The sequence below is a fragment of the Prionailurus bengalensis genome, chromosome D4 (genome assembly GCF_016509475.1).
Source record: "Prionailurus bengalensis isolate Pbe53 chromosome D4, Fcat_Pben_1.1_paternal_pri, whole genome shotgun sequence".
Classification (NCBI taxonomy): Eukaryota; Metazoa; Chordata; class Mammalia; order Carnivora; family Felidae; genus Prionailurus; species Prionailurus bengalensis.
Window position 1 is genome coordinate 53,059,299 of NC_057359.1, and position 19,742 is coordinate 53,079,040.

The window sequence follows — 19,742 nt, forward strand, 5'->3', positions numbered from 1 at the left end:
TGGTTAAACCAGTGTTTTTTTTTTTAATACACTTCTTCAAAAGCAGATTCTTAGAACAAAACCCAGAAACTATTATTTAGAATTTCTGAGACTAAGGGAATGGACCTTATAAACTTCTATGTCTCTGCACGAACTCCTCCCCCTGCCCCCAACACACACACAATTTGACAGCTCTAGGCTACAGGCTGTATGCTGGTAGAAGGGAAGAAAATAGTGTTTGAGGATATCCTTGAACACAGCCTATGGCCAAGTGTGAAGACCATTCTGTGCCTGAAAAGAACAGCTTTAAATCCAAATGACAGCCCTGCCTTAGTTTAAAGCTAAAGTTCTCTTTTCTGCTTATTATGGATCTTTGATAAGAAATACAATTGCTGAGAAGTCTGTTTTGCTTGCTGTTTGCTACGAGCATTGTGAGGCCTTTCCTGAATGTAACCCGCTGTGTAGTAGCATGGGTTGTAAACCTTCCTAAATGTAGTCTGATATGTAATGGAATGAGTGATTGTACATAAACTAACCGGCATTTCTCGCTTCTGTAAACCTGCTTGCTTAGCATATTCCTCACCTAGCCTACCCCCTTCCCCCTTCCCCCTTTTTTCTCCCGCCACAAGTAAGGGACAAAGCCTTCCCGCCAAAGGACAGACAAAGGACGCCCAATCAGAGAACAACAAATGTCCTTACTTTAAAATCAACTAATCAGGCCCCTCATAATTTGAAACCTCCCCTGTGCTATTTGTCTCTGTCTATAAAAACGCTGTACCAACCCTGATCGTGGCCTCTTGCGTCACCGGCGACGAGTGCGTGGGGGACCAGGTTCGAACCTGCAATAAACGACCCTTGCCGCTTGGCTTTGACTTACGACTCTGGTGGACTTTTGTGGGAGGTTTCGGAACTTCGGGCATTACATGCCTCGTCTAGGAGTTTGGATTTTATTTTTCAAAAGTGGTATCCAAACTTTTTTCAATGCTTTATTCTTATTTTTAAAAAAATAAGCACACCCCCATGTATGTGCCAGTATTTATTTAATATATATGCAAATATAGTCATTTCCATATACTATTTTTATCTGTTTTAAAGTATGTTGACACAGTGATGACTTTTAAGTGTCTTGATTTTTTTTGGATATAGTTGTACAATGTTACATTAATTTCACTTTTATAATATAGTGATTCAACAGGTCTATATGTTATACTGTGCTCACCACAAGTTGAATTTTTTCTTTGTCAATTTAAGTATTCTCTTCATCATAAATCCTAATTGCTGTGGAGCTAAATTAAGGTAAACCAAAGGCTCTAAAGCCTGCTTTAGAAGCAACTCTTTTCTTTAAGTCCTTTTTCCTCTCTCTCTCTCTTCCCCCCATCTCTCTCCTTCCCTTTCCTTCTCTCTCTCTCTCTCTTTTCCTCTCTCAACAGTTGAAATATGAAAGAGTAAAATTGAGCTTCTGGATTCGATAAGATTCCCGCATGTATCCTATTCACCTTTTTATGTTAGAATAGGAAATGTTTATATGCTATTGGCTTACAGAGCGAAATTATTTATAGCCAACATTGGTTGTCGGTTTTATGATAATTTTAATGAAATGTTTTCCAGTCCCTCCAAATATAAAGGATGCTTAAAGTGTAAGATAATGCTCAACAATTGAGGGGATATAACCAACAGGGGAGGACTGATGCCATAATAACCAAGCTGAATTGTTGTAATGTGACTGTTCTCTTCCAACAGCCTTATTCACTTCTTTTTATGCTCTGGATAAACTATCTAACATAGTAGTGAATAAGTAATAATGGATCATATCCCAGCTGTGAGGGCTTTTGTGGTTAGTAAAATAGGGAGCAACCAGGGATTTACAATCTCAAATAACATTGTGTATGACAAGTGAAACTTTAGTAATTTGCAGTAAATAATTCTATACAAGAAGAACAGAAAACGATGGCTCTGTGGCTCATTTCTTTACATATATCTGGATCTGTGTTTAAAACTTGAGGCTTGGGAATTTAATAAATTAGGGAAGTCATCCTAGTTTCCTCACTTCTGATATTAGGCAAGTTGGTTAACTTCCCCACACCTCAGTTATTCCCATCTATAAAACAGGCCATGGAATGAGATGTTGGTGTGGAAATCACATAGAACCTAGTCATAAAGAAAGTGTTACAGCCTCCTCCACAAGTACTGTTTCTTTCTCTTCTTTCCCTGTTCTCAGCCATAGAACCCCCAGGACTCATCTACAGGGTTTTCGTATTCCTGTTCTATACATTCTCCCCAGAAAACTGTTTTTTTTTTCCTTTCTTAAAAACTGCAGATGTGCTGATGGCTCCCAGTTTTTAATCTCCAACCCACACCTTTCTCTTCCTTGAATTCTGGCCTACTTAATTAACAACTCCCTTTAGATGTTTGATGAACGTCTTTAACATCACACATTCAAAAGTGAGATAAAAATTCACCTGCTCCCCAAACCACTAGTCTGCTGTTGCCCTAGTTTACCCCTACATCAGCAAGTAAGACAAACCCTATTCTCTTCAACGCATGTTTAATCCATTAGCAAATCCTGTCTTCTCTTTGAAAATGCCCTTGAACCTCACAAATTTGTACTACTTTTGCTGTTTTCATCATGATCTAAACAACTGTCATCTCTCACCTGAATTGTTGCAATAGTTTCCTAATTGGACTTCTGGCTTTTACCCTTGCACAACTGCAGCCTAAAAGCAAGAAGAGTTATTTCAAAATATAAATCAGATGGTGCCTCTTAGTGGCTTTCCTTATCTTCCAGAGCATAATCCTAGTAAATGTCATGACTCCCATAGCCCTGCTATCTCTCTGAATTTACCTCTGTTGCTTATCCTTTTCTCACTCAATTTAATCCACATGTGTCTAATTCAACAAGTTCTCATCTCACTGCTCTTGCAATTTCTAGGCTATTAACAATGAATTTGGGTCATTGATGTTACGGCTGGCATGGCTGGGTCATCTGGGATAGCTGACACCTTTGTCCATTTTTTTCTTTTATCCACAAAGAAGCTAAACTTGGGATATTTTATGGGGTACCAGAATGTTTTTCAGCAGCAAGTGAGGACAAACATTGATCTATTACATGCCAGCTTCTGATCCTGTTATTTGTTAATGCACCATTGGCCAAAGTAAATTCTACGATCAAACCCAAGAATGATGTGAGAAAAGATTAAAAAAGGGGATGTATATGTGGATATGTAATTTAATGGTGACATTACTTGAACAATTTTATTATTTTCTGTTGCTGCTATACAGTTTCCACAAAATTACTGAATCATACAGGTTTATTTATAGAGGAAAATCTATTTCCAGGGAAGAATCTGTGTCCTTGGCCTTCCCAGCTTCTAGAGGTTGCCTACTTTCATTGCTTCTGACTCCTTCCATCTTCAAAGAACATCACTCCAACCTCCTTTTCTATCATTGCTTCTTCTGACTTTGGCCCTCTTTCCTCCCTGTTACTAAGACCCTTGTACTCACACTGGGTCCACCCAAATAATCCAAAACATTTACCTCATCTGAATATTCTTAAATTAATCACACCTGGAAAGTTCCTTTTGCTATATAAAATAACATACAAGTTCCAGAGATTAGGGGATAGATATCATTGGGGTCCATCATTCAGCATATTGCACTTATCATGTATTCTCAGGGCCTACCAAGAAATTCTGGCACAGAGTAAATACTTTTTAGATTTCCATTGAATAAATGAACGATATGGGAGTAAATTTGTTTAATGAGCTTTTTATGCTATAAGATACTCCAAAGAAGCACTGTGTATGCAAGATAATTTTTCAAAAATACTGATCATATGTAATGTGTACAAGCAAGTTCATCTTAAGTATTATAACTTCATAGAAAAATAAGAAAATATCTATGTTTTAATATATTTATTTAATTGTGTTTGTTGATATAGGTATATGTGTATTATGGGACACAGGAGAAATTTGGTGGTTGATAATGCAAATTGTGAAACAATAATATAACGACCATTTCAAATATGGGTTAGTAGCTAATATGCAATGTATTATTATAAATATTTTACTTGTACTAACTCATTTGATCTTTGCAACAATACATGTTGCAGACACCAGTAAATTCATTTTTTGATGGTGAATATACTGAAAAAAATTGGTTAAATGATTTGCTCAGTATCTTATAGCTATTAACCAGGGGAGCCATGAATGAAAACTAAGCAGTTGGTTTCAGAATCAGCTATTTAATCATTAGTATCTTCCTGAAAACAAAGAGGTTTCTGGAAGAAAAAGGAAGAAAATAATCACATATCAATGGGATTAAGAGAAAGACTTCTTTGGGTTTGTATCATTTATATTCAGGTGTATTTTTTTATTTTTTTAATTTAATTTTTCATTTTTAAAAATTTACATCCAAATTAGCATATAGTGAAACAATGATTTCAGGAGTAGATTCCTTAATGCCCCTTACCCACTTAGCCCATCCCTCCCTCCCAAAACCCCTCCAGTAACCTTCAGTTTGTTCTCCATATTTATGAGTCTCTTCTGTATGTCCCCCTTCCTGTTTTTATATTATTTTTGTTTCCTTCCCTTATGTTCATCTGTTTTGTCTCTTAAAGTCTTCATATGAGTGCAGTCATATGATTTTTGTCTTTCTCTGACTGACTAATTTCACTTAGCATAATACCCTCCAGTTCCATCTATGTAGTTGCAAATGGCAAGATTTCATTCTTTTTGATTGCCGAGTAATACTCCATTGGGTATATATACCACATCTTCTTTATCCATTCTTCCATCGAGGGACATTTGGGCTCTTTCCATACTTTGGCTATTGTTGATAGCGCTGCTTTAAACATGGGGGTGCATGTGTCCCTTTAAAACAGCACACCTGTATCCCATGGATAAATGCCTAGTAGTACAATTGCTGGGTCGTAGGGTAGTTCTATTTTTAGTTTTTTGAGGCACCTCCATACTGTTTTCCAGAGTGGCTGCACCAGCTTGCATTCCCACCAACAATGCAAAAAGAGATCCTCTTTCTCCACATCCTCACCAACATCTGTTGTTGCCTGAGTTGTTAATGTTAGCCATTCTGAGAGGTGTCAGGTGGTATCTCTTTGTGGTTTTGATTTTTATTTCACTGATGAGTGATGTTGAACATTTTTTCATGTGTCGGTTGGCCATCTGGATGTCTTCCTTGGAGAAGTGTCTATTCATGTCTTTTGCCCATTTCTTCACTGGATTATTTGTTTTTTGGGTGTTGAGGTTGATAAGTTCTTGGTAGATTTTGGATACTAGCCATTTATCTGATATGTCATTTGCAAATATTTTCTCCCATTCTGTCAGTTGCCTTTTAGTTTTGCTGATTGTTTCTTTCGCTGGGCAGAAGCTTTTTATTTTGATGAGGTCCCAGTAGTTCAGTTTTGCTTTTGTTTCCCTTGCCTCTGGAGACGTGTTGAGTAAGAAGTTGCTGCGGCCAAGACCAAAGAGGTTTTTGCCTGCTTTCTCCTTGAGGACTTTGATGGATTCATGTCTTACATTTAGGTCTTTCATCCATTTTGAGTTTATTTTTGTGTATGGTGTAAGAAAGGGGTCCAGGTTCATTCTTCTGCATGTCACTGTCCAGTTTTCCCAGCACCACATGCTAAAGAGACTGTCTTTATGCCATTGGATATTCGTTCCTGCTTTGTCAAAGATAAGTTGGCCATATGTTTGTGGGTCCATTTCTGGGTTCTCTATTCTTTTCCATTGATCTGAGTGTCTGTTCTTGTGCCAGTACCATACTGTCTTGATGATTACAGCTTTGTAGTATAGCTTAAAGTCTGGGATTGTGATGCCTCCTGCTTTGGTTTTCTTTTTCAAGATTGCTTTGACTATTCGAGGTCTTTTCTGGTTCCATACAAATTTTAGGATTATTTGTTCTAGCTCTGTGAAGAATGCTGGTATTATTTTGATAGGGATTGCATTGAATATGTAGATTGCTTTGGGTATTATTGACATTTTAACAATATTTGTTCTGCCTATCCAGGAGCATGGAATCTTTTTCCATTTGTTTGTGTCTTCTTCAATTTCATTCATAAGCTTTCTATAATTTTTAGTGTATAGATTTTTCACCTCTTTGGTTAGATTTATTCCTAGGTATTTTATTATTTTTTTGTGCAACTGTAAATGGGATCGATTCCTTGATTTCCCTTTCTGTCACTTCATTGTTGGTGTATAGGAATGCAACCGATTTCTGTGCATTGATTTTATATTCTGCAACTTTGCTGAATTCATGAATCCATGCTAGCAGTTTTTTGGTGGAATCTTCTGGATTTTCCAGATAGAGTATCATGTCATCTGCAAAGAGTGAAAGTTTGACCTCCTCCTGGCTGATTTGGATGCCTTTTATTTCTTTGTGTTGTCTGATTGCAGAGGCAAAGACTTCCAATACTATGTTGAATAACAGTGGCGAGAGTGGACATTCCTGTATTGTTCCTGACCTTAGGTGGAAAGCTCTCAGTTTTTCCCCATTGAGGGTGATATTAGCATTGGGTCGCTCGTATATGGCTTTTATCATCTCGAGGTATGGTCCTTCTATCCTTACTTTCTTGAGGGTTTTTATGAAGAAAGGATGCTGCATTTGCCAAATGCTTTCTCTGCATCTATTGAGAGGATCATATGGTTCTTGTCCTTTCTTTTATTGATGTGATGCATCACGTTAATTGTTTTGCAGATATTGAACCAGCCCCGCATCCCAGGTATAAATCCCGCTTGGTCATGGTGAATAATTTTTTTTTAATGTATTGTTGGATCCAGTTGGCTAATATCTTTTGTGAATTCAAGCCCCACATGGGGCTCTGTGCAGGTGGCGTGGAGCATGCTTGAGATTCTCTCTCTCTTCCTCTCTCTCTACCCCTTCCCCACTTGAGTTGTCTCTCTCTCAAAAAATAAATAAACGTAAAAAAATAGTTATCAATGCATATTAGAGTGAACATACAATTCAATCAATTGACCTTATATCTGCTAGAATGTTGGAATGGTTCAGAGAATGATATTGGATAACACTGGAAAATCGCATGGGAAAAAACAAATTTGAGGGAAAACATCTATCGATTAATACAGTTATTTCCCCAGTTGATGATACAGATATGAGATGAACTTTCCAACTTCAGCATGGTTGCATTACCAGAAGATCATAAAACCTGAAGGGTGTAAAGAACACTGGAGATGTCACTCATTTCATCCTTTGCTATCCATAAAGTGCTCCCAGAAAATGAGAATGTATCCTATTTTTTATTATAATTCTCTAGAGAAACCATTGCCATGTATATAGCTTCCCATTTTAACTAAGCTTATTTATTTTTGCAAAGGTCTTCTAAGGAAAATAACTTTTTTTAAAAAACCCAAGGCAAAAATATAAATCATTTTCTTATATGAAATTTAAATTGTCTAACCATTGCGTTGAATTTTTTGTATTGCTGTTGGTCACTATTTAGTCATTTTCTAGTTTTCTAATTTAGTTAAAACAGCCTTTAGTTTTATAGCCTTTAACTTCCTCCAATATCTGTGATTTTTTCAGTCCACTAATTACCACTGAGTTCTTTCCTGAATAGTCTCCAGTTTGTCTGTGTGCCAGTTAATTTGTGTAACGAGGAACTAGTCAGATCCTAATTCCTTATTTCAAAAATTCTAGCATTCACTTTAATTTTTTAATGTACTGCTCAAACTAAATTTTTTTGATTTAGTTATAACCATGGCCAATATTTTGTCATTTAAAAGTTTACTGTTAAGGAGAAGAATACTAGCACTCATGAAACACCATGATATCTCTATAACCAATTTTTTCGAGATTATTATCTCAGGGTAAGGCATATTTTTAGATTTTATTCCAACATTAGGATTTCATCTTTTAGTCTGATTGCTAAAATAGCAAATCAATCTCCTAAAGGGACACCTACTTATACTGCATATTCTTTCCATAATCAAATTTGCAAAAGTAACAATCTTTAAAATGAAGAAGTTATTTTATCATACTCTCCTCAAAAACATATAATGATGACTAATCGCTTATTGGATTATTGTGTGTGTGTGTGTGTGTGTGTGTGTGCGTGTGTGCAGTCTAAGATCACCTGTCATGAGATCTATTCTATTAACAAATACTTATATGACCAGCATAGTATTAACTTATAGGCACAATGTTGTAAAGCAGAATTGGAATTATAGAATTATATGACAGTTCTATTTTTTTTCCATATTTTTTTCTTTAGTGGCTGTAGCATTTTATATTCTCCCTAACAGTGTGGGTGGGTTCCATTTTTTTTTCACATCCTCACCAACACTATTTGTGTTGCCAAGAATAAAATCTGCCATTTGCAATGATATGAACAGATCTACAAAGTATAATGTTAAGTGAAATAAGTCAGAGAAAGACAAATACCTTGTGATTTCATTCATATGTGGAATTTAAGAAACAAAACAAATGAACAAAAGGAAAAAGACAAACCAAAAACCAGATTCTTAACTGTAGAGACTGATGGTTACCAGAGGGGAGGTGGATGGGGAATGGATGAAATAGGTGAAGGGAATTAAGAATACACTTGCCATGATGAGCACTGAATAATATGCAGAATTTTTGAATCATTATATTGTACACCTGAGACTAATATAATGCTTTGTGTTAACTATACTGGAATTAAAATAAAAAAGGAGATATTACCATTGAGGGAACATGGGTTTAAGAATACCACTGATCTTGGGGTGCCTGGGTGCTCAATTGGTTGAGTGTCTGACTTTGGCTTATATTATTTGTCATATAATACTGATCTCACAGCTCATGAGTTCAAGCCCCACATCGGGCCCTGTGCTGATAGCTCAGAGCCGGGAGCCTGCTTCGGCTTCTGTGCCTCCCTCTCTCTCTGCCCCTCTCCCACTTAGGATCTCTCTCTCTCTCTCTCTCTCTCTCTCTAAAATAAACATTTTTTTAAGTACCCCTCATCTCTCTGTATTATTTTTTGCAACTGTTTCAGGGGGGGAGAAGCCAAGATGGCAAAACAGCATGGAAGTTTTTTGTGTGTCTCATATCCATGAAATACAGCCAGACCAACACTAAACCATCGTAAACACCTATCTTTTGCAGCTGTTTTAGAAATTACAGTTATCTTAATAAAAACTTCAATTAAAAATAAGTATCTTATAGCTAAATGTAGCACATGGCTATAATATAAGGGTATTATTAACAGTGCTTCTAGGTTTTATATTTTGTTTAATCACCTCTGGATGATCAGTAAAAAATGGGTAAAGCTACAAAAGACAGTAGTGCTGCTGTGGTAATATTGTTATCTACATGTAAAAATGAAAGAATGTAAAAGCTTTTGTGCTCCTGGAAAACAACATACTTGACAAGAATCAACATGTGGATTTTGATGTAACTTGGGACCTCCTTATACTGGGAGACAGAGGGCCATGATTTATTTTCTATGAATCTTTATTAAAACTGAGGTTTTTGACATTGTAAAGACTTTCTCTTTGAGAACACTAGTTAAGATTATATAACAGTAAAAACTGCTACATGTCAACGTTCCTAAGTCTAAGTGAGAATAAACTTGTTATTTAGTTGGACATCACATGGGCAAAAAAAAAAAAAAATCCTGACAGAAACCTTACACCCCTCCCAAAATGTACCTCAAACTGGATCAGGTTTAACTGAAAACCACAAAACTATAAAACTCCTAGAAGACAACATAGAAAAAAACCTAGATGACCTTGGATTTGGCAATGACTTTTTGAATACAACACCAAAAGCACAATCCATGAAAAAAAATTGTTAAGCTAGGATTCATTCAAATTAAAACTTCTTCCCTACATAAAACAATGTAAAGAGAATGAGAATATAAGCCATAGACTGGGAGAAAATATTTGCAAAAGACATATCTGATAAAGTACCGTTAACCCCAATATACAAAGAACTCTTAAAACTCAACAATAAGAAAACAACCTAACAGGGGCACCTGGGTGGCTCAGTTGGTTAAACATCCGACTTTGGCTCAGGTCATGATCTCACAGATGGTGAGTTCAAGCCCAGCGCCAGGGTCTGTGCTGACAGCTCAGAGTCTGGAGCCTGCTTCAGATCCTGTGTCTACTTCTCTCTCTGTCCTTCCCCCACTCGTGCTGTGCTTTTCTCTCTCTCTCCAAAATAAATAAACTAGAAAAAAAAAAACTAATTAGAAAGTGGGCCAAGAGACACTTCACCCGTAGTAAATAAGCATATGAAAAATGCTTCATATCATATATTATCAAGTAATAGCAGCTCTGTGTATAATTATCAAAACCTGAAGGCAACCAAGGTGTCCTTCATTTATCCTTGAATGGTTAAACTGTGGTATATCCAAAGAATGGAATATTATTTAGTGCTTGAAAGATACGAGCTATGAAACCATGAAAAGACATGGAGGGACCTTAAATGTATATTACTAGGTAAAAGAAGAAAAAGCTACATACTACGATTCCAGTATATGAAATTCTGGAAAAGGAAAAAGAATGGAAATAGTAAAGTCAGTGGTTGCTAAGGGTTAGGGTTGGGCAAAGGATGAATGAATAGAGCACAAAGGATGTGTAAGGTAATGAAAATACTCCATAAACCATGCTGGATACATATCATAATACATTTGTAAAAATTTATAGAATATACAATACAAAGTATGAATTGTAATTTAAACTACAGACTTTGGGTGATAGGATGTATCAACATAGCATCATCAATTGTAACAAATGCGTCACTCTGGTGGGATGTGTTGATAATTGGGGAAGTTATGTGTATAGGGTGAGGTTACATGGGGGACTGCTGTCCTTTCCCTTCAATTTTGCTGTGAACTTTAAACTTCTCTGAAAAAAAATAACATCAATAAACTGTTTTAAAATAGAATATTTTAAACATCTGACTTGGTACTATAAGTTTCCTTCAAAGCGGGATGAACTGTTATTATTTTAGTTCAAGCCAGTTAAAACTGAGAATCTCTGTAGGTTCACTGTGAATTACCACTTCTAAGAGGTGGTAACTGTGTGCCTATCCCTTTAGTTACATTGCCACTCCTATTTTCCTTGTGAAGAATGTATTCGTTCACACTTCACAACTAAATTATTCTAGCTGCCTGCCTTTTGTTCCTTCAACCAGTCCTGAACATTACTTGTTTTATAACACTTCTTTAATTTTATTACTTCCACTTTCAAAACATGTTGCGTCTAGAATGAAGGCTTTCAGTTCTCTGTTGTGACATTCTTAACTGCTCTAACTCCCCTCGTTGTACACCAATCTTTAGCAAAACTGTCAATCACATTGTTGTGCTATTGACCTTTGCACATTTATTCCTTAATACATTTGCCCTTGTCAATCCTTATTTTGCTTTTATGGTCACATAGCCCAAACTCTACCTTGAAATTCTGTACATTTTTTATGGGTCATGTTTAAGGACTGGCACCTTTTCTTATCATCACTCTAGGTGAAAATTATTTCTTTTTCTTCTTTAAGATCTCTGAACTCCTGTAACTACTCCAAGAGATCATGGACATAACATCAATTACACACATCTTTTCTTAAAGTGCTCTGAGGTTATGTTTTTTTCTCCCTGTGCCATAAATTCCTTCAAGAAAGAGACTGTTACAATTCCTTAAAGACTCATTACAGAAAGGAAGTGAAGATATCACATCTATAATGGTGGTTGGAGTGTAAGAACTAAATATTTATTTCTTAGTAAATATATCTGAAATTATGAACTATTAAGTATTGCTCTTAGTAATAATTCAATACATGTTTATAGAAAGTTTATTTTGACTCAGCACCCGAATAAGTCATGGAAACTACAGAAGTGATTTTAATAGGCTATGTGCTTTCAAGGAGTTCTGTCTGACAAGAGAATCAAAATTAAATGAACAACACCAATGAAATAAGATGCTGATTGACACTGGGTGATTGTGTGCAGAGACTAAAAGAAATTTTGAGTCAACTATTGACTCAAATGTTGAAGATAATCAGGAAAATAGAGCATACAAAACATTCCAAGAAGGAGGCAGGGGAAGAAACATGAGATTACATGATTACGGAAGAAGTGCAATGTTCATATGGAGGAAGAAGTGGTAATGAGATATCTAGAGAATAAGTAGTAGCCTCCACATCCTAGAATGTGGCTCAAAATTGTGGATGTGAAAGTCAAAGTCCTGCATATTCGGCTCCTTTTTCCCCACTCCAGCTTTAGTGCACAGGTAGGTCTTTGTGTTAAACAAAGCATTAGAGATCACGCTTCTTTCTTGATCTCTTGCTCTTTTCCTCAACCACATTTCTCACTGACTGAGAGAACTCCGATAGTACTTCGTTATCATAAAAGCTTCAGATGAATAACTTTGTTAAGTATTCAAACCTAGTTGGGGCATTAATATACGAATTTATATGTGTATTAAGAACTAAAGCAAGTTAGGAAAAAAAAAAAGCCCTAGATCTAAGGATTTCAAGAAGAGCTCAGAGTATTTTTGACAGAGTAGGATGTGGCTTGACTAGAAACACCGCTATCAAAACAAAGCAGGGGCCAAGCAAAACTGTCCTTCACCCTTCGTTGGGTGAAGGACAATGTTTCATTAATAGGATGCTCCTCTTCCTTATAATTTTATAGACTTTTCCCATTAAAAACTCTATGAAGAAGAGATAGAACAATTATGAGACAGTTCATAAAAATGAGTCATGGAAGTTGGTATGGTGAAGTTAAAGACTCCAAGATGAAGCAGACATGATACTTCAGCTTTAATTGACAAATACAATGATAAGATAATTAAGGTACACAACATGATGATTATATGAATACACACACACACACACACACACACATACAGATACATACATATATAGTGAAAGGATCCTGTCCCTATTGAGATAATTAATACATCCATCACCTCACATATCTACCTTTTTGTGCATCTGAGAACATATATGTTCTAGTCTATTAGCACATTTCAATTATGCACTAAATTGTTATCAACTAGAATCATTTATACACAGTAGATGCTATGATTTTATTTATAACTGAAATTGTATACCCTTTACCAACCTCTCCACACTCCACACATACTGTTTCTCCTGGCAAACACTATTTTACCCTTTTTCATGTGTTTGACTTTTTCTTTTTTCTTCCTTTCTTTCTCTCTTTCTTTTCTTTCTTTTCTTTCTTTCTTTCTTTCTTCTTTTCTTCCTCTCTTTCTTTTCCCTTTCTTTCTTTTCTTCCTTCCTTCCTTCCTTCCTTCTTTCCTTCCAAGATTCCACATGTAAGTAATACAGTGCAGCATTTGTCTTTCTCTGTCTGGTTTATTTCCCTTAGCATTATGCTTGCCAGTTTCGACCAGGTTGTCTCAAATGGCAGGATTGCCTTCTTTCCCAAGGCTGAATAATGTTTCATTGTATATATACAGCACATTTTCTTTATCTGTTATCTGCTTTATCCAAGTTGTTTCCCTACCTTGGCTGCTGTGAATAATGCTGCAACAAATATAGGTGGACATATTATCTCTTCAAGGTAATGGTCTCATTTTCTTTTGACATATACTCAAAAGAGAGATTGTTGAATCATATGTGAGTTCTATTTTTAATTTCTCGAGGAATGTCCTTACTGTTTTCCATAATGGCTGTACCAGTTTACATTCCCAACAATGTACGAGGGGTCCCTCTTCTCTACATCCTTGCCAGCATTTGTTACCTATTGTCTTTTTTGATAATAGCCATGTAACAGATGTAAAGCAATATCTCAGTGTGGTCTTGATTTGCATTTCCTCAATGATTAGTGAAATTGAGCACCTTTTCATGTACCACTAGAAATTTTTATGTCTTTTTTGGATAAATATGTACTCAGATCTATGTCTATTTTTTAAATTGGGTTATTTATGTTTTTGCTATTGAGTTGTATGAATTCCTTGCATACTTGGGATATTAATGTCTTATTGGATATGTGGTTTGCAAATATTTTCCCCCATTTCATAAATTGTCTTTTCATTTTGTTGATGGTTTCCTTTGTGGTGTGTGTGTGTGTGTGTGTGTGTAAGGTTTTTAGTTTGATGTACTCTCACTTTTTTTTTTTTTTTTGCTTTACTTGTCTATGCTGTTGTTGTCAAAAGCAAAAAATTATTGTCAAGAGTAATGTCAAGGACCTTACCCTTTGTGTTTTCTTCTGGGAGTGGTATGATTTCAAGTCTTACTTTCAAATCTTTAATCCATTTTGAATTGATGTTTGTATATAGTGTAAGACAGTGGTTCAGTTTCATTCTGCACGTGGGTATCAAGTTTTTCTAGTACTATTTATTGAAGAGAGTATCCTTTCTCTGTTTTACATTCTTGACTTCTTTGTTAAAAAATAATTGACCATATATACATGGGTTTATTTCTGGGCTTTCTATACTGTTGCACAGATCTAGGTGTTTATTTTTATGCCAATACTGTTTTGGTTACTACAGTTTGTAAGAGTAGTTTGGAATTAGGAAGGGGAATGCTAATGTTCTCAGCTTTGTTTTTTTCAAGATTGCTTTCACTATTTGACTTATTTTGAGATTCCATGCAAATGTTAGAATTTCTTTTTCCATTTCCTGAAAAATACTATTGGACTTTTGATAGTACGAGGAAAAGTATGTAGTTAAAGCCCTTCCAGGGAAAAACTGAGAAATGGGTGTTTTTCTCTGCTCCTTCTGCATTGATCCTGCAGGTACTGTGGGGGTGCAGTGGAGCTGTGCCCCTGTGTCTGCTTAAGAGCTTATCATTTGCTTCTCATGGTCCTGGGAGACTTATGAATGTCACCCCATTGATTAAAAGAGGACTCATCTCTCAAGGGGCAGCTACAAAAGCTGAGGTGCCAGATGTGTAATAAGTTTCTCATGGGGAGATACTAGTGGTGTGGTTTATTGTTGGCGTGGGTCAGAGGGAGAAGGCAGAGTGAGTGCCCACCAACTTCCTTGGTCTCTGGGTGCGGGGGGGGGGGGGGGCTGCGGATCACAGGCCACCCCTAGCTGTGTTATAAATTAGAAGCCAGACACTCAGGCAGTTTGTAACGTGTGCAGTTAGGGTCCTTCCAGGGAATGACTGAAAGATGGGTAGTTTTGCCTGCTGGGTCTGTGCTGAGCTCTGTGGACAACAGCCCTGGAGATGGCTGCTGGGGTTTTAAGAAGTGCTTCTTTGCTATAGTTGCTGGCTAAGTGCTTTGAAAACCCATCACTTGGATGCATGTCTTGAAAGCTGGGATACGAGATATGTGGTACAAACCCTTCTCTCCTCAGGGAAAGCTGGGAGTTGGGTGTTCTTCCTTTATTGTCTGGCACTGTTGTAGGAGTGGGGTTGATGGTGAGAATGTGTCTCAGGCTTTCCTACCTGTTTCAGTGTGGATACTTTCTCATTCACCCAATATGTAGGAATTGGTCAGCTTGTTTCTGGGATTTCTCTGAGGGAACTGCTCTATGTGTAGCTGTACTTTGCTGTCCTGGGAAGATAGAAATTCAGGAACCTCCTGTGTTGCCATTCGGTTTGACTTTTCCCATCCCTGCTCATTCTTCAACCTAACAGACAGGATTTTACATTTGAGTTGTGTCATTGATCTACAGACATTATTTAACCTTTCTAATGCTCAGTGTCCTCATTTGCAACCATAGGAAAAACAGTACTCCCATTTCACAGGGTTGTTTGAAGACTAAGTAAGGCACTGTAAAGAAAAGAGCAGTTTCTGGCACACAGTAGGTATTAGATGTTTATTATGATGATTATCATCATTTTAATGTACTTTTTACTTTTACATATGTGTTTTCAGTGTTTATCTTAGAATATTCCCCTTGAATATTAATAGAAAATATAATTTCCCCTTAAACTTTTGTGATCCTTCTCATTAATTATATATAATACCTCATGTCTTTAAACACAGTCTCTCTTATTTTTCATTACTGTCAAATTTCATATCAATTTGACTTATATCCAGGGTTATCATAAATATTTGGTACTCTTATTCTAACAAAACTTAAAGCTACATTTATAATAAATATAAGAAAAAAAGAAAAGCTGGTTATACTGTGTATTCAATTCATTTCTTTACTTTCAGATGACTAAATATGATCCTTCAAATGTCTTATTTACTTATGCTTTGAAAAATGTAATTTGAAAGTAGTTAAAGATATTATTGCAGCATTTTTGTTTTAGAAAATATAGAGATAAAGCAAACCAGCAAAAACTATGAGTTTTTTGTTTTGTTTTGTTTTGTTTGGTATAAAAATAATATATCTCAAGACACCTGGTTGACTCAGTCAGTAGAGCATGCAACTCTTGATCTTGGGGTTGTGAGTTCAAGACCCACATTGAGCATAGAGCTTAGATAGATAGATAGCCCTATAACTTATTTTTATCTTCATAATCACTGTGGTCACTTTTATTTGACTACTGCTTTTCATTCTGTGAAATGCTAAAAAAAAAAAAAAAGGAACAAAGAAAGTTTATCATTATTACCGTAAACACGGGAATAATTAGATGTGACTATAATTGTTCTGAGCATATGGTTTTGGGTCTCACCTCAAATATAAAATATTTCACACATATTTAATATTTTTAATTGATAAATAACTTGCTCAAATTTCTTCTCATTTTGGTAATATTAGTACTATGCTAATCATTTTTTCATGTTTGATATTGTAACAGATTTTCTGGGATCTTGAGCCTCCCAAAACTTTAATTGTACTGTGTGACTTGATTACCAGCCTTTTATTTTGTTTTGTTTGGCTTGGTTGTTAATTAGATGGGGAAAGAGAGGATTGGACAAAGGCAGTTGAAATAACTGGATAATTTTGGATAAACAGCCTATTTTTACTCACTCAAATATATCCTCTGTGATAAATATACAGGGTTATCCTTCCAGAGCCCTGTGTGATTTCAGCATAGTTTAGTGAAAGTTCTTTATATTTTTCTGTATCAGTGAATATTTGTTCATATAATAAATTTCCAGCAGTTAAAAAACAGCATGTTACAACTAATCAACCTATCACAGCAGAAACCCAGAAGAAGAAAAAACATTACATGGCAAGTGGCACCATGATTGGTGCATATGCTAAGAAATTAATCAGAACACACTTGTTATTTTATAATGGACATTTACACATGGCAAATTGAAACTTTCACTATATTTCTTTCTTACAGAGCTCATGGAATATCAATGTCAATGATGGACAATGAAACATGCTAACACCATAAGAAGGTAGAAAAAGGGCAAGTGAATTTCTGATACAAATTCTGAGATCTAAGTACGTATATACCTTACATGAAATAGTTATGTAATACTAAAATATACACACATATTTCATATAATAAAGTTGATAAGGTGACATGACAGAGAAGAAGATAAGAGAAGGAAATAGTAGGTTTAAAATATTTCGTTTTCAAACAAATTTTATACATAAGAAATTAAATAGAAACTATCACTAAAAACTCTTCATAAATATTTTCTAGTTCTCTCCTTAGGGCATCACAATAAGTAGTGTTTCCTATTGCTACAATATTTTATTCATCTACAATGCCTCAATGTTAACCGTATTCTTATTAAAAGAAGATAAGGTTCTTGGAAGTTGTCTGTGTCTTGAATTAGGAAAAATAAACATGGGTCAAGAAAACTGAGTTGTTGCTAGACAATAAGACTTTCAGGGATGCAAAGTGGTTGGTTTAAAGGAGCTTCCCTAGGGGCGCCTGGGTGGCTCAGTCGGTTGAGCGCCGACTTCGGCTCAGGTCACGATCTCGCGGTCCTTGAGTTCGAGCCCCGCATCGGGCCCCTGTGCTGACAGCTCAGAGCCCGGAGCCTGTTTCAGATTCTGTGTCTCCCTCTCTCTGACCCTCCCCCGTTCATGCTCAGTCTCTCTCTGTCTCAAAAATAAATAAATGTTAAAAAAAAATTAAAAAAAAATAAAATAAAATAAAGGAGCTTCCCTAATCCCTAATGTGATCCCTAATGTGATAATCTAAGAACTAAATAAAAGAATAATAGTTCTTTGAAAAATCGTAAGTACGTGATGATACTCAAAATATGTTAAGAAATGGTATATACAAATAAATTTCAAGTGTTTACAGAAATTGCTGAATATGGGTATATTTAAGTTGCATGGTTGTGTGCAACAGTGAAATCTTATCACACTTATTTGATAGCAGAATGATTCGTTCTAATTCTAGATAGTGTAGCAAAAATGTAAGCAGGTGAAATCACTCAACAAAAATGTTGAAAATAGTGTATTTATTAATTTGTTAAGCCCATGGAAATATGTTTCTCTAATTATTGACTCCACATTGGAAAAATGGCATCTTTAAGATTTAAAATGTTACCTGATGAATTTGTTTTGTTTTATTTTGTTTTTCACCTATATAATTCAGACATCGACTGGATAAATTGTTGGTGTGAATCAATGGATTTTATTCAACACTCCTACACACTCTCCAAACACACATGGTTTCTCTCTCCCACCTACACACACACACACACACACACACACACACAGTATTAAACAAGATATTATAAAGGCAAAATATTTGATATGTTTAGGGGAAGTGGGATTACCTAGGCTGAAAAAAAAGGCATCACTTGGAAAGTTGCATTCTGTACAAAATAGTCAGTAAGTCAACTGTGGGTAGAATCTTCGTGAAAGCTACACCTACAACCAAAGACAGAACCCTAGGCCATTAACTCCAGTATAAAATCAAAGTTGCCTAGCAAGCACGAGATCATTGCTATTTTTCACTTCATCGGGAGAATGTATTTGTTAACCCCTTGATGAGGAAATGGGTATATTATTGAAAATTTTATGTAATTTATGTTAGTAATAGAAGTACTATAATGGATTTTAGAGTTACTGCACTATATATATTTATTTAAACATGAATTGAGTGGCTAAGTTAATTTCACTTATGAAATTTGAAAATATAATTTATTATACTTAAAGAACTGCCTAAGTGCACAGGAATATTTCTCTCATACAATTTTATATTTGCCTTGTTGGATGTTTGAAGTGATTAAGATAATCAGATAAATTGAAATTTTGATTGTGGCTTAAAGCCTAAGTGAATTTAATTAAATATGTAAATATAGATAAAGTTTAAACAGATTTTTAATCTCTCAAATGTATAAATTGGTTGAACATAAATTGAAACCAAATTAAGTGATTAATCTCATTTTATAGGTAATTACTAGATTAAAATAAGCTTAAAGTCTCAAGGAAAACTAAATTTAAAGTTTTAAACTATAATAGCTGAACTATTAATTAAAAGTAACTAAAACTATGTCTTACTGTGTCAAAATGTTCTCCTCTGACATAAAAAAATAAAAGACCAAGTAGACTTAAATTACATATCTTACCATTTGCTATAATATTATTCTTGCGTTATAAGCATAGAACATTTTATTTATTTCATTTTGATGTGATTAGCAGTAAGGATGTTTAAAAATTAAAAAAAAAACCCTCTGATTTCCCATTGTGAATCTTTTCAACCAAAACATTCACATTCATATTCAGTGACTAACAACGCACTTAAGTGGGTATCTGTGAGACAAAGAATTTCCAAACCACCCTCTGAACCAAGTGAGGTAGGAAATGAAACAGGAAGGACAGATAAAATTTTAAGCTAAATATAATTAGTTTTATTACAAAATATATGTTAGGATCTGTTGTCTAACTTGATGAAGGAAAACCAAATATTTCATAGCTATTTCAGGAAGGTGAAGAATATTATCTCATATATATTTTAGATAGTTACTT